Source organism: Mus caroli, chromosome 3, assembly GCF_900094665.2.
Source record: "Mus caroli chromosome 3, CAROLI_EIJ_v1.1, whole genome shotgun sequence".
NCBI classification, from domain to species: Eukaryota; Metazoa; Chordata; class Mammalia; order Rodentia; family Muridae; genus Mus; species Mus caroli.
The window spans coordinates 127630090-127646127 of record NC_034572.1 but is presented as its reverse complement, the minus strand read 5'-3'; positions in this window follow the sequence as shown (position 1 = coordinate 127646127).

Genomic DNA, 16038 nt, shown 5'->3' with positions numbered 1-16038 from the left:
CACACACACACACACACACACACACACAGAGGCACTAGCAAGCCTATCACTGACTATTCTTGTCACCTAATCAGGTTGTATGTTCAGCAGCTTATCAAGGACTGGTTCACAGTGAGCATCTCAGCACTGTTGGGATTCTACCATGAACCTTCATTTTATTTAAATTGGTAAAATCACTGTAGCCATTTCTGAATAAGAAATTTGCCTCTTCTAAAGTTATGTTTGTATTTTACTAGCATTATTATTGATTTTTGTTTCTGCATTGATTAAAAGCTTTCAAAACATTAGAGTCATGTGAAACAATAAAACTTTCAAGTGAACTCCCTGAAATCTACCCACTTATATTCTCCGTTGTTCTGTGCATTTTAAGAAATGAGTGGTCAGCCAGGGTCTGCTTTATAGCAGAAGACACTGTGTTGCATGATCACCATCTTCTCTTCAGAAAACCCCTTCCAAGGAGTTTCTTTTTTATATTAGTAGGTGCCCAGCTCTTCTTTCTAAACACAAAACACCTATCATGTCACATGGTTCTATCACTGCACAGAAAAATCTGTCAAAACCTACTTGTCTAACTGAGCCTAGCCTCACACTCAACTGGGAGTTTTCTGTGCCAGGCTTTCTAAGCTGTATGTAGTGTCACAAACAAGCATGAAGTGTGAAGAAGAGAATTCACTTATCATCTTGCAGTGACAAAGCTCTGTGCCTGGCTTCTTTGTCACACTGGGTGATGCCACTGTATCAACAACCAGCCATGAAGGAAATAGTAGAATAATTGTCAACTCATCACTGGCCTTTGTTGTAGATCTACTGTCTTCAGCACTCAGAGTAACTTCTCATCCTTGTTGGAGATGACTCTTCCTCACTAGGCTTTCAGACTGTGACTGTATACAGATCATGCTAAAATATTTTCATCTCCAAATGCTATACAAGCAATGATACCATCACATGGGAAACAAATGAAGTTATTAGAAAGGCTTGCATTAATATTGTTGCTTTGTGAATCCTAAAAGAGATTATTTAACATATCTGAATTTTTATTTTCTTATATAAAATTTATGAAAAATAATGTTTACATGCTCAATTATTTTGATTTTGAATAAGAAGATATACTTTAGAGCTCGGTTTCAATGTTCAAATAATCAAATTCAAGGTAATCAATTGGGTAAATTTTTTAAAACCCAAATGTTCATATGATATATAAAAAAATTACCAGCATTTGAGAAGTAAATTGAAATACTAGCTGACATGAAATATACCATTGTAAACCACAAATTGATACAGAATTAATATAAAAATACATAAGAAACTCAACTCTATAACAAGAAAGTATGTAATGTATTCAAAGTAAACTAATAAAAATTATATATTTCTCAAAATAAGCATACAAGTGTACAAAGAGGTATATTTTTAAAATACTAAAACTATCATATGATTAATCAATCTTTCTACTGAGTCTATAATCAAAGGAAATAAAATTGGTACGTGGAGAAGATATCTGTACCCCTTGTATCATACATTATGCACATTAGTCAACATATGGCATCAACTAAAACTTTCAGTTGTGAATGAACTGGTAAAGAAAATGTGGTATGCATGCACAATTCATTCATAAACAGAGGTATTTCTGTCATGTATAAGATAAATGAAGCTAGTGGAAACCATCATGCAGGAAGAAAATGACACAGCCAAGGACAGCATAGTGCCTCTTATACGTGGAATCATTTAGCTTTATAGAAGTAAATGAGAAAATCCACAGTTAACAAGCCGTGTTCAGGATATTTGAATGGATTCATGAGATTGGCAAGTTGGTGGTGAAAGGATTCGCAGTTTCAGTTAGGAGGAATGACTTTAATTTATGAGCTCCATATACAACTTGGTGAGTGTAGCATAGGAACTAAAATGTAGTTTTAATTTTTTATTATTTATTAATTATGAATTATGGAAAGATTTATTTATTATTCATTGTTACGACTGTGTGTGCATATGAGTATGTATGTAGGTATACGCACCATAGTTGGTATTAGGACGTCAGAGGCCAACTCTTGAGAGCAGCTTCTCTCAGTCTTATTTTTTGGAATCTGAAGATTGCATTAAATTCATCAGAACCCTAACCAAAAGCCTCTAAGCCTCTATCTATTTAGTCAGCTCATCTGCCTGAAATGTATAAAAGAACGGCTATGAAGTGGTTTTACTATAAAAAATTATAGTTATGCAAAGTGGCACATATGTAGGCTAGATTTTCTCATTCTACAACATATATATGTGTATATATACATATAATATATAATATATACATATATATCATGTATATTTCACATATATCTCACATATATTTCACATGTTCTTCACAGCATCATAACATACATGAGAAATGTGCAAAATTTTGCCTATTATTTAATGAGAGAGAGAAGAATGGGAGGGGGGCACTAGCTGCTGACTGCTTAATATATTCCATTTCTCTGGTAAGTTTTATATTTAGCAATTATATGAAAATATTGTAGGTCATGGAATTATTAAAATGTGAAAAAAGTCTTGCCTTACTATGAATGCTCTGTGAACGCAGGTCATTAAACCCTATAATATCTGTGACAGACTCAACCCAGGCTGATGAACTACCCTGAAAGGGGACAAACTGTGAAAAGACTTCCAGCCCTCATGTAGAGATGATCTAATTAATCTGCTTACATGCATCTCTCTCAATTACTGTCTGTTTGACCTTAGTCAATTCTTAACTTTTCTGAGTTGAAGCTATAAACAACCAAATGCTTCAACCTTCACCATTACTTGAGCAGGACAGTCATAAACAGCTAAGTAGATATGTGTTACACAAAGACATACAAGAAAAAGAACACACAGCTTAAAGGGGTCAGTTCTTCCCAAAATAGAGTCTGAGCACTGCTATTGGGCTCCACATATCAGGAGAAGCAGGGTCTTTTTCTTTCCAGCTTCCTTGAGCTTATGATAGCTTGCACCCTCAGGGCTGAATCTGCCCAGAGAGGATACATTATCTAATTCATTCAAAGTTTTAGCTAGCAGAAGCTCTGATTGTGAAACAATGAAATACAAAAGTGAACACGGTACTCTAGAATACCATATACTCACATCTATATGTCTAACCAACCAACAACTCAAAATGGAGATACTGAGAACTCGGGAAGAATTGAATCATTCTAACAGATACCTCTCAATCAAAATCTCTATCAAGTATTGTTTTCATCATAAAATGCATGAATAATGAAATAATAAAATGAAACATCAACATGACACCTGACTAAACACAAGCACCATTCGGTTTTAGGATACTAAACATCATAAATTTATTTTTATAAAATTTACCAGAGCGCCGGGCGTGGTGGCGCACGCCTTTAATCCCAGCACTCGGGAGGCAGAGGCAGGCGGATTTCTGAGTTCGAGGCCAGCCTGGTCTACAAAGTGAGCTCCAGGACAGCCAGGGCTATACAGAGAAACCCTGTCTCGAAAAACCAAAAAAAAAAAAAAAAAAAATTTACCAGAGCTTTTGGAAACATTCTAAGCTTAAAATATTTTGCAGACATCTAGCACTGGTCTTCTAAGAGTTTGTTCCCCAAGATAGCAAACAAAATATAGGGCAGTGTTGCCCAAAAATGTATTAATAAAGCCATATTAATAGGGTTATATGGGTAAAATAACAGCATCCATTGAAAATGAGAGCAATTTAAAAGACACTTTACTTATCTAGCCACCTCTTTATGTAGTAGATTTACTATACACAAATCAATTTGAATCTAAATGTGTGATGTTCTTGCATTTATATGCATGAAACAAAGTCAATTTGTTTAGCAGATAATTGCAGGAATACTGATCAAATAGACACGTTAATCAGTTTTACCAGCTATCTAGAAAAAGGAGAGAAATATCTCTTTTATGTGCTTCCATAGAGTTCCCCATAACATTCTCAGGTAACTATTAATACTGAGACTATCTGTGCTCCCACTTTTCCCTGGTGATTATCTTAGTCTGTTGCTTTAAAATTACAGTATTTCTGTAATCCATCCAGGGAGATTTCTGTACTGTCCATTTTCTGAATTCATCAGTGTAATCCAGTGGTTTCCTTGTTTCTCGTACCCATCCTATCTTTTTAGCGGAGAACCCAGTACTTCATCACATTCACCATGTGTTGGAAACAGTGTCTTTCCACTCAAGCCTAAATTTCCACTATATATGAGTTTAGAACAGTACTGATGAACATGATGGGGAAAATAATTCTCTGCCCCACTGAGAGATGCAACATTTTAATAAAGACCATACACTTCACAGGACTCCTCACCTCCACCCATGAGGAGCGCAGCTAGCACAAAGCACACTCCTGTGCTCCTCAACTTGTACTTGGCTTTGTTTCTCTCTCCTCTTTGCCAACCACGGGCCCTTCTTGCCCTTGCTCTAAGCAGATCATGACTTTGCTGTCTCTTCCAGTTAGAAGATGGAAGCTACTGGGAAAATCTGCCAAGCCTGCTTGTAGTCTGATGAGAAAAATCTCTTTGACTGGTTTCTCTTCTCTTCTGATCACAAGATACATGTTCTGTAGCAAGTCCACTTTCATTCACCCTCTTTCTTTAAAGTGAGCATTAGGGTTTTGGCAAGCACACAGCAATTGGTCTTAGAGTGTGTATAGGGCTTTATTGATAAATCTTTTATTTTTAATGTCATGAATCTGTATAGTGATTTTTTTTATAAAAGAAAGCATAAATTATTATATGGGACATCATATATCTAAGAAGAATATTCTACTTTATGGGTCATGTTGCATAATGCATAGCAATAACATTAATCTAATGGCTCTTATCTTTGCATTTTCTTTCACAGGGCATTTCCAGAAAATAATCTTAGCTTGTGATTCAGATAACTGCCACAACTGTGTGAAGAGAATCCTGAGATAAAGGCCATCCCCTGTTTTTAAATTGACTTCACCACCTGTACCATAGTGAAATACTAAATTGAAAGTGAAAATTGTGATTCTCCAAGAAGGAAGTGGAAGTCTTGGATCATGGTTCTTTTAAGTCATTGATAATGGGCTACAAACGGGAGAAAATTTAACAATAGTAAGAAAATACTAGAACAGTAGTCAGAGAATAAATAATATATCAATTTTATCAAAATATACTATGGTATCCCATATATACACATATTTTTGTATATATGTATATGCTTATACACACATATGTATATATATATGTATATATATATACACTAATTCTTATTTTGAAATAAAGTAAATAAACTAAATCATATCTAGATCTTAAGAAATACTACAAAGTAAAAACTAAAATAAAAATAAAGTAGAACTGAAACCCAGAGTTCAAAGATGTAAAATAAGGTAGCATTCCTCAAAATAAATATTCTATACATTGCCACATTTCTGAAAGTAGATAAGCATTTCTCTCACTTAGTTCATTTCTTATGGGTCCCAAGAGTTCTTTGTGTATATTTTCCTATACTTCAATATTGTTCTATATCCATATTTGCTAAAATAAGGGCATTGAGGAAACCATGTGATAGGGAAAGAATAAAAGGTTTTGGATATTATTCTCATTTTTACTGGCTTGTGGTGTTCAATGTAAGTTTACCTCTATACACTAGAGTGTCTTCATTTGTAAGATTGAAAACATAAGATGCCTCTAACCTTGGGATATGGCAAATCGCTGATAAGACCCCTGTCAGTGACTATTGAAAAGCCTACCATGCCCTTTATTCCAAATGGTTGTTTTTAAAATCATATCTTAGATTTTTGCTCTACTGTCCCTGTCATCAAAAACTACTAAGTATCCTGAACCATTTCCATGGTAGCAGTGACACCTACTTGTAGTGATGCTCTAATCCATGTTATTGGTCCAGAGCTTGTTTCTGAAAGTTCTCCTTGCATTTGGTAAAGAAACTCAACCCCAAGTGAGTGAGCTAACTCTCTCCTCTTTCTGTTTTACCTTAGGACCTATTCTTTACTTAGGACAAAATCACCAAGGCAGAGTGACCTGGGGATCGCAAGGGCTGTCTTTTTCTTCATTCACAATCCCAGCACCCTGGTAAGTTTTTATCAGTCTGAACTTCGCATGTCACTATTGTTGCAGTCAGCTTCTTATGTTCTTTCTATCTCTTTGGGTTGTTTTGTTTTGTTTTTGTTTTTTGTTTTTTGGGGGGTTTTTTGTTTTTTGTTTTTTCCGAGACAGGGTTTCTCGGTATAGCCCTGGCTGTCCTGGAACTCAGTTTGTAGACCAGGGTGGCCTCGAACACAGCAATTCACCTGCCTCTGCCTCCCAAGTGCTGGCATTAAAGGTGTGCACCACCACTTTATCTCTTTGTTATCTGTATATTCTATCTTATTCTTTCAGTAGGACCACTGCCATCAAAGTGATATGTTTAGTGACACAACTAATTTGTCCACGCTTCAGGGTATAATCTTCTGTGGCCACACTGACATAGAAAAGGAACCACTGAGATCTTTAGAGTTCTCTGAGTGCATACTAGTTGTCATAGGTTTCTTTCTATTGTTATGATAAACAATATAATCAAAGAAATTTAGAGTAGAGGATTTATTTGGCTTAAGGTCTACAGTCTATTATGAAGGGAAGCCATGGTAGGAGTTCAAGGCAGAAACTTAGAGGCACAAATTGAAGTAGAGGCCACTGAAGAACACTGCTTACTGGTTTGTTTTCCAAGCTCATGTTCATTGACCCTTGTCATACATTGCAGACCTATCTATCCATAGATGGTACGGACAACAGTAGGCTGGATAGTCTCATATTAACTAATCAAGAAAAGACCTGACAAACATGCCTACAGGACAAACTGATGGGGATACTTTTTCAACCAAGGATTCCTTCTACCCAGTTGACTTACTTTGCATTAAGTTGATGAAAACCAGTACATTATTCTCTCACTGTAAGTACTAGCTATGGAGAATTTAAAACCTGCCTATTCATGAAATAATGCCTCTTCAGGATGACTTGTCTGCACAACTACAGCCCCATCCATTCTTTGGTCAGTCCATGGGCAGACAGTTTCCATAAAACCAATTGTCTTTTTTAAAATGGGACCTCTCTGAGTTTTACACCTGGTTCTATAACAAGTCTTATAACTCCCAATTTCTTCCTGTCTTTTGATGGTAGCTTTAACTCTAAGTCTCAGTGCCTTAAAGCCAACAACTGCTTCTAATTGCTCAACATCCACATCAGTTAATGGAAACTGATGCTACAATCACTTTGTGATCTGAAGAGCCTTTAGTAGTGATACTCACTTTTTTCAAGGGGCTGAGGCAGCTGGTCCACAAATTCAAGGCCTTGGTTGGGATTCAACTGTAGCCTGGGTAACCTTGCAAGACTTTGTTTTAAAACTGACCAAGAAAATAAGAGGAAGGGGTTATAATAAATGTATCCCAGTGGTGAAGCAACCTCCCAGCATGCAGTCCCCAAGGTTGCTAAATACATGGATTAATAATTGAATAGACTCATCAAGGCGTGCAAGCTGGATTTTGAGAGGTAAATAAAGGATTAGTCTGAATTTGGATAATGACACAAAGGGAAGGACATCATTCCAGACTCAAGGAGAGTAGCAATGCTGAATGAGAAGCATGGTACTGTCTAGAGAGATGCTGAGAGACCAAAACAAATTGCACATGGAAAGAACAATAACCCTTCCGTGCCAGTGTCTTTCGTCCATATTTTCAAACCAACCCAGTATGTGGGAAGAAACGTACATTCCATTACAGATGTCCTGGAAGTGGAAAACAGGATCCCAAAGCACAACAAAACAACAAAGAAAATATTTAGTGCAAAATCTAAAGACTCTCATAGATATTAATTGCTTGCATGAGAGGTGTTGAATGAAAATTCACTGACGGATTATTTGTAGGTCACTAAAATCTGCACCAAAAAAAAAAAAATGGACAGTAAAGGGTTAAATACAAATGCTCTGAAATAGCATTTCTGCTAGCTTTAGACAGGATTATGTTGTGCAGCCACTTAGCTGCTTCAGCAGAGACATGCTTTAAAGGGAAAGTGCAGGAAACACTGGGAAAAAAAGGTTTTGTCATGTTTCCCAGGGGAGAAATGTGTTGCTGATGGTGTTACCCAGAAGGCGGTCCTCTTTGACAAAATGGTGAAGACAACCGAGGGTGGATGCAAAGAAAACTTGTAGGCTCTGCATATAAATGCAAATAAACAAGTAGATACAGCTGAGAGTAAGGATCCTAAGTAAGAAACCACAGCAGCCGCAGCGCAGAGGGGGGAAGGGAGCGTCTGCAGAAGGAAGGCAGAATGACTAAGAAGGAATGAGAAAGCAGAGGACTAAAGTGAGATAACAAGGATTTACAGTAAACAAGGGGCAGTGCTATCAGCGGGAAAATGAGATGTCTGCAGGTAGGGAATCTGTTAAGTCTCTCACAAAACTCAGAACAACTGTGAGAGCCTCAGAAGAGCATGCTTGCCAGGGTGGAAAGACTCTCCTGGAAATGACAGCTTGCTCATCAATCAGAATGTGCAAGGATCATGGGTAGGCTCTACAGCAACACAAGGGAAGAAAACAGGAAGATGAGAAGGAATAGCTTGAGACCCATCCCAGGCGAGTCAAGACTAATGCATTCAAGAACAATTAGTTAGAAATGCCTTTCATTAACCATACGTGTACAAATTAATTCTTCCCTAAACTGATTATCGTTTTAACATTTTGTGTATGCAGCGGTAGCTTCAGATCAAATAGTTGATGAAGCTCCTAATCATGAATGGCTCAAAATATTACAGCCAGGTATTGTCTCAGGGAGGAATTTGTGACTTCATAGATGCAACCAAAGAAAAGTCATGGGAAACCATGTGACACAAAGCCAGGAGCTTGAACTTTGGTGTCAGACAGAACTTTATGTCAATTTCTGCTATAGTGGCAAGCAGTTATACAACCTTAGATCAGTTTTAACTTCAGAACAATGCAGGCCCCCAGGAGAGGCTCTCATCACTGGACTCACTTGAAAACTTAGAGGGTTAATGCAAGCTAATACTGTGCCTGTCACATGCATGCACCATGTCCTAAAGTATGATTTCTATTAAAGCTTACTGTTCACGTGATTTCCATGGAGTGAGAAGGAAACATAAAATGTGAACTGTTGCATTTTATAAAATGATATAAAGAGAAAGAATATGTTTGGTGGAGGTGTGGGGGAAGGGGGTGCTTCCAAGAGCCCATGGTGAGATATCCCTGCCCCCAGATGGACCAGCCACAAGATGGTATAGTATAGAATAGAGTTTATTCAGGACATGGGGAGGGGAGTTGAGAGGACAGTAGAGACAGAGAGAGAGAGAGAGAGAGAGAGAGAGAGAGAGAGAGAGAGAGAGAGAGAGAGAGAGAGAGAACAAGAAGGCAAGAGAAAGAGGAGAGGCAAGCAGACCCTCTTATACTGAGTACTGAGTCAGGCATACCTGTTGCCAGGTAACTGTGGGGCAGAGCCTAGACAAAATGCTATCATTGATATTTACAGATTATAAGCTATTTCACAAACTTAAGATCCTATCATCATATTTAATTATTTGTGATATAAAGGAATTGACTTATTTTTTTTTTGGAGCTATATATGTCCATATATATATATATTACAGTCCAGTCTTTTTCCCACTCCTAGTCCACCCTCTGCCTATTCCACATCCCATCCCTTACCCCCACCCTTCAACCCCCATCCCATTTCCAAGAGAATTTCCCCACCCCTATCCCACCAGACTTCCTGACTCCCTTGGACCTCAAGTCTCCTAAGGGTTATGTGCATCTTCTCTTACTGAGTCAAGACATGGCAGACCTGTGCTGTAAGTGTCTTGGCGGGGAGGCTCATATCAGCAGCTATATGCTGCCTGGTTGCTGGCTCAGTGTCTGAACAATCTTGGGGGTCCAGGTTAGTTGAGACTGTTGTTCTTCCTATAAGGTTGCCCTTCTCCTAAGCTTCTTTCAGTTTTTCCCTAATTCAATCACAAGGGTCACCACCTTCTATACATTGGTTGGGTTTAAATATCTTCATCTGACTTTTTCTTCTACTTGTTGGATCTTTTGGAGGGCAATCATGATAGGCTCCTGTTTGTAAACACACCATAGAATCAGTAATAGTGTCAGGCCTTGGGACCTCTCCTTGAACTGGATCCCAATTTGGGTCTGTCACTGGACCTCCTTTTCCTCAGGCTCACTCCTCTCCATTTTTGACCCTGCAGTTCTTTCAGACAGGAAAATTTCTGGGTCAGAGTTCTTGACTATGGGATGGCAACCCCATCCCTCTACTTCATGCCCTGTCTTTCTGTTGGAGGTGGACTCTGCAAGTTCCCTCTTCCCACTGTAGGGCATTTCATATAAGGTCCCTGAGAGTCTCACACCTCCTACATACATTCTAGCCCCACCCCCCACTCCTACCTCCTAAGGTTGCCTGTTTCTATTCTTTCTACTGGCCCTCAGGACTTCAGTCCTACCCCTCCCCCAATATGTGATCATTTTCTCCTCTTTCCCTCCCTGTTCCCTTTCCCACCCAGGTCCCTCCATCTCTACTCCACCCCTACCCTTGTGATTGCTTTCTTCTTTTTCTTCTTCCCAAGTGGGATTGAAGCATTCTCACTTGAGCCCTTCAGCCTGTTAACTTTCTTGAGTTCTATGAACTGTATCTTGGGTATTCTATACTTTGTGTGTGTGTGTGTGTGGGGGGGGGTTAATATCTACTTATTAGTGAGTGCGTACCATGAAATGGTTGAGGGTGTCAATTCTTAGATCATCAAGAATCCATGTGTATGTTGGCTTTCTGTATAAATTCACAGCCTTATAATTATAGCAATAGATAAATACAGGTCAATATTTTGTAAATTAGTTATATATTTGTAAGTAATCTGTAGTATCATAGCATATCCAGTTATTTTTTTAATATTTTTTATTATGTATTTTCCTCAATTACATTTCCAATGCTATCCCAAAAGTTCCCCATACCCCCTCCCCACTTCCCTAACCACCCATTCCCATTTTTTTGGCCCTGGCGTTCCCCTGTACTGGGGCATATAAAGTTTGCATGTCCAATGGGCCTCTCTTTCCAGTGATGGCTGACTAGGCCATCTTTTGATACATATGCAGCTAGAGTCAAGAGCTCCGGGATACTGGTTAGTTCATAATGTTGTTCCAACTATAGGGTTGCAGATCCCTTTAGCTCCTTGGGTACTTTCTCTAGCTCCTCCATTGGGAGCCCTGTGATCCATCCAATAGCTGACTGTGAGCATCCACTTCTGTGTTTGCTAGGCCCCAGCATAGTCTCCCAAGAGACAGCTATCTTTGGGTCCTTTCAGCAAAATCTTGCTAGTGTATGCAATGGTGTCAGCGTTTAGAAGCTGATTATGGGATGGATCCCTGGATATGGCAGTCTCTAGATGGTCCATCCTTTCATCACAGCTCCAAGCTTTGTCTCTGTAACTCCTTCCATGGGTGTTTGGTTCCCAGTTCTAAGAAGGGGCACAGTGTCCACACTTTGGTCTTCATTCTTCTTGAGTTTCATGCGTTTAGCAAATTGTATCTTATATCTTGGGTATCCTAAGTTTTGGGCTAATATCCACTTATCAGTGAGTACATATTGTGTGAGTTCTTTTGTGATTGTGTTACTTCACTCAAGATGATGCCCTCCAGGTCCATCCATTTGGCTAGGAATTTCATAAATTCATTCTTTTTAATAGCTGAGTAGTACTCCATTGTGTAAATGTANCANANTTTCTGTATCCATTCCTCTGTTGAGGGGCATCTGGGTTCTTTCCAGATTCTGGCTATTATAAATAAGGCTGCTATGAACATAGTGGAGCATGTGTCCTTCTTACCGGTTGGGACATCTTCTGGATATATGCCCAGGAAAGGTATTGCTGGATTAAATTATATTTTCTGTTCTCTAAGGTCTACTGCTTGCTGTATTGTAAAATACAGAAATATTAAGACAAAATATATACTTGATTACACAATATCAGGTAATTCAAAAAAAATTTTTTTAAAAAGCTATGAACACCAAATATAGGGGCTTGAAATTACAGAAAAGAAAATAATCATTGTATATTTAATTTGTACACCAGGTATATTAAAAGTATTGAAATTATATTAAAGGCTACTTATTTTATCTCTGTATGGGAACTAATATTTATAGTTATTACAAAGTTTCCAACAGTTACTCTCTCTTTTAGCACGCTATTACAGCATTGCAAAGTACCCGGGATGAGGGGATTACCCCCACCACCGTCGACAAGAAAACGAAGGTGACCAACTCATTCACCAAAATAATAACACAAACAGTAACTGTGCATTTCACTCTAACAATGTGGAATAAAGATACAAAGTAGGGTTTTCATTTTTAAAAATGCTTACAGTGGTGCTAATTTTTCAAAGGCAAATTAAGAGGATGTATTTAACAAAATATACTTTATAAACCAACCAGTATACATTCTATTTCAGATACTCTTTAAATCACAGGGAAGCAGGATCTAAGTGGTAGGTGTGTGTACCAAGAATTTACTAAGAAGAAGTGTTACTAAGGAATGTATTTGTGAAAAAAGAAAAATTAAACAGGAATGTTCAGGAAGACAAGGTGCATGTCTAGTTTCAGCCTCCACTAACTCCATAAACAAATATATTTGAAAACCAAAATGGTAAGGCCTCATATTTTCAAGTTACGTTTTCTTGACTCATACGACTTTTAGAAATAAACTAAGAAGGACCAAATTTTAGCACATCCAAGTCATGTTCTTCAATTATTTATAAAAAGTTGTTTTCCAGTCTTAAACTCATAGTCAATGCATACTGATACCTAACAGTGTCAGAGTGAATAGGTGAGGCTTAGTTTGACCATGCTAACAGTATCTTAAGAGTCAAGCAGAAGGAATTCAAACCTCAGTGATTGATCATTTTAGCTGGATTTAAAAAAAAATTATATTTGTAATATAATTGGTGCCCCTGGCTGAAAGATTTTAAATATTGACTGGGTTTTAAATATTGTATTAGTGAGTTGGAGCTAAAACAATCCAAATGGCCTTTCACCTTGTCATCATCTGCCCTTCCCCCGCTACCCCACCCAGCAAATGAAAGGGCAAGCAATGCCAAAGTCTATTATTGGATATAGTGATGTCTTTGCCTCATCATTAGAAGGTCTGATTTTTCTATTCTTTACTTTTATTTTCTCTAGAATTGGTGTAGGAAAAAAAAAGTTTGTGAGGTATCACTGAGCTACCAGGAAACCAAATGACTGAACATGCTCTAGAGCAGCAAACTGCAAATCTGAAAGGCTGCAGTGACCCAAGGAAAACATGCCCCCCACCCCAGGGTGTTTTTTTCTATTCTTTACAAAACAAAGTAGAAAAGCAAAGACATCTGAGGTGAAATATTTGAACTTGTTTGAACCCATTCGTGAAATGTCCGTCCTGTCTAGAACACCTATAAAATTAAAATCAAAGCTCTTCTGCTCTCCCAAATCTCTGCATAAAGTGTCATCGTGCACTTTCCTTTCTCCAACACTGTTCACCACAACCCTGGCTGGGTTCTAAGGAAAAGTTGGAAGAGGGAAGTCAGACATGTACATTATTTTAAGAGACAGAAAGCAAACATGACAATAGATATAGACAGATGATAGATGATAGATAGATGATAGATAGATAGAGAGAGAGATAGTAGATAATAATGATAATTAAATAGAATAGGTAAGTAGATAGATAGATAGATAGATAGACAGACAGACAGACTGATGGATAGATAGATTGAGAGATAGATACAGATGGATAGGTGATAGATAATAGAAATAAATAAATAGATAAATGATAGATAAATGACACAGAGATACATAGATACATGATAGATAATAGGGATAGATAGATAGATAGATAGATAGATAGATAGATAGATGATAGATAGATAGATAGATAGATAGATAGATAGATAGATAGATGATAGATAGCTACTGAGCAATAATCTTAACTGCTTTCTACAAAAACATACCTTTCCACACTTTGTCCTATTAAGTGATTATGAAGAATAAAAGAAAGAAATGAAACAAAGTGGGGAGGAACAGAGGAGAGAGGGGAAGAAAGGAAGGCAGGAGGGAAAAGGGAAGGGAAAGGGAAAAAGGCTATGTTTAATCTTTGCCAGCTAAAAGTTTATTGTACATAACTTTGTGAATGAAGTGCTAAGCAAGGAGGGATGAGATATGTGATTCTGAATGGAGATCAAGTTCCTGGAGGAAGCACAGTGTAAACTAAATCATGATATGTTGTAGAAAATGTATTTTGTATAAACTGTTTTTAACATATAATATATATAATTTATGACCTTATGTCACCAAACTCTTGCCTGTGCTGCCAAGGCTAATATTCTACTTGTTCTTTCTCTGTTCATCTTCTGCCAACTGCCAAAGAGTCACTCACCTTATCCACAATCCCCATCAAGGCTTCTGTGAGAAGCAAATGGTGTCTGTTCTGCACTTCCAGGTTAATAATAGACATTGCTACTCCAGGGTTCTTTGTCTACTCCTTTCCAGAAAGCAACCACAGCCATCACATGTTCCTTACATCCTACTGCTTTAACAGTCTCTAGCCTTGATGGTGACCCCTCACTCAAGCCTGTCTCCTGAGCCTGGTGAAATGGGAGGTAGAACTTGTAGTTTTAAACTGCAGTAGAGAGAGATATCATGTCTAGTTATAGTGGTATCAGCAATGCACGGTAATAGGTAAGGACCACAGAAACATAAGCAAAGATACAAACAAACCAGAAACTTCCTTTTTTCAACTTCCTATAATTTGATTCATTAATAGATTCTACTTCTTTGAATACTTCCTGAGTCAAGGGCTATGCTAGGTACTGAAAACATATTCCTTAATCCACTAGCAACAGATAATCTTAGGGGGAAAAAAAGCAGACCATAAATCACACTATTTAGAACAAATGTGATTAGGACCACTGCAGTAACGTTAAAAGAAAGCCTTTTGGGCTATAATTAAGTACAAAATACTTCTAAGAAGAGGGGATGCCTGACTGTATAGGATTCTGATTGGTGATGAACGAAATTCAAGGACAGGAAAGAGCCCAAACACAGACAATGTAGTGGGTTAACGTTTTGGGATATTGACTACGAATTTCTTCCTATAAAGCATTTGCCTTAATGTTTCCCTGCTCGTTCTCATCTCACATGAGAAGACAAGATAAGATTTCACATCATGCAAGGAAAAACTAAAGCTGTTATAAATGAAAAAAGCCAGGACTTTTCAGTGAAAGAACCTAAGACCCCCCAAGCATTCACCAGCAGCTAAGGTCAACCTTTATGTTATAAACAAGGAATAACAAGCCTGAGCTCCCTTCTCAGACTGCATAAAAATTCCACAGACAACAGAAAATGGCTAACGATATAGGAGGAAGCTCGAGTTTAGAGGCTAGTATGAGCCTTGAAAGATCACTACATTCCACTTGTGCCCTTAAACCCTTATACAGGGCTGAGCTACCCAAACCAGGCAACACGAGGATAAGGACAGGACGAACAAGGTAAGAGCAGCCTTGCTAAACCAAGTAATATACTTAGCTAATCTTACTTGAGCAAGTTCCTAATTATGAGAGACATATCATGAAGGCATCCCTATATTATAGATTTTAACACTAGGTCACAGAGACGTTACATGAGGTGCGTCATGTCATGCAGTGGAAAATAAATGAGTCAGCATTGGAATCTTATCATAGGCAGACCTCATAAGCATGGTGTTGAGAAATACCCTGAGTTACTGAAGACATTGCTTCTAATACAAGTCAGAATCAAGGATCAAGAGAAAAACAAGAAGCCAGGCATGGTGGTGCACGCCTTTAATCCCAGCACTCAGGAGGCAGAGGCAGGCAAATTTCTGAGTTTGAGACCAGCCTGGTCTACAAAGTGAGTTCCAGGACAGCCAGGGCTAAACAGAGAAACCCTGTCTCAAAAAACCAAGAGAGAGAGAGAGAAAGAGAGAGAGAGAAAGAGAGAGAGAGAGAGAGAGAGAGAGAGAGAGAGAGAGAGAGAGAGAG